This window comes from Salmo salar, unplaced genomic scaffold, assembly GCF_965601325.2.
Source record: "Salmo salar unplaced genomic scaffold, fSalSal1 ptg000723l, whole genome shotgun sequence".
NCBI classification, from domain to species: domain Eukaryota; kingdom Metazoa; phylum Chordata; class Actinopteri; order Salmoniformes; family Salmonidae; genus Salmo; species Salmo salar.
In genome coordinates this window covers 588739-590000 of record NW_027675477.1, presented here as the reverse complement: position 1 = coordinate 590000, position 1262 = coordinate 588739, and positions in this window count along the sequence as shown.

Genomic DNA, 1262 nt, shown 5'->3' with positions numbered 1-1262 from the left:
TTTTTTATCCAGCCGTGTCAATGCTGCCCCCTAGCCCTAACAGGTTAAATTCAGCGGGTTGTCTCGTCTGATCTGAGGTCGTAGTCAAAGTGAATGGAGTGTGGCCGGGCGCCCGGGCTCACCTTCTCGATCTGGTTCAGGACGGAGTTCGGAGCTCCGCAGCCCTCGAACCTAACTCCGAGCGCTACCCCGAGAACCGCATGCGTAACGCGGGCAGCACGGAAAGACAGAGTCCACCGGCAGCCGCGCCCGAACATGCGGGGAACGTGGGCGCCTCCCGCCGAGGCGGGAAGGGAAAGGAAGGGCGCACGGGGGTGGGGAGAGAGAGCCGGAGCTCCGAACTCCGTCCTGAACCAGATCGAGAAGGTGAGCCCGGGCGCCCGGCCACACTCCATTCACTTTGACTACGACCTCAGATCAGACGAGACAACCCGCTGAATTTAACCTGTTAGGGCTAGGGGGCAGCATTGACACGGCTGGATAAAAAACATACCCGATTTAATCTGGTTACCACTCCTACTCAGTAACTAGAATATGCATATACTTATTACATATGGATAGAAAACACCCTAAATTTTCTAAAACTGTTTGAATGGTGTCTGTGAGTATAACAGAACTCAAATGGCAGGTCAAAACCTGAGAGATTCCTTTACAGGAAGTGGCCTGTCTGACCATTTCTGGAACTTCTTTGCCATCTCTATCATTTACTAAGGATCTCTGCTCTAACGTGACACTTCCCACGTCGTCCATAGGCTCTCATAGCCCGGGAAAAAAGAGAATGTCGTCATTCCAGCCCCAGGCTGAAACACATTATCGCCTTTCTCAAGTGGCCCATCAAGAGACACTAGCTTATGCGCGTGACCCCGACCGCCCCCGCCTTTGGGATTTTTTCCTCTGTTTGCCGAAAAGGAGATTCCCTGTCGGAATTTTACCGCTTTTCTACGAGAAAAATGACGTAAAAATTGATTTTAAACAGCGGTTGACATGCTTCGACGTACGGCAATTGAATACTTTGAATTTTATTGTCAGGAATTGCGCCAAGCGCGCGACACTTCTTTACTATTTCGGATAGTGTCTGGAACGCACGAACAAAACGCCGCTATTCGGATATAACGATGGATTATTTTGGACCAAACCAACATTTGTTATTGAAGTAGACGTCCTGGGTGTGCATTCTGACGAAGACAACAAAAGGTAATGACATTTTTATAATAGTAAATATGATTATGGTGAGTGCTAAACTTGCCGGATGTCTAAATAGC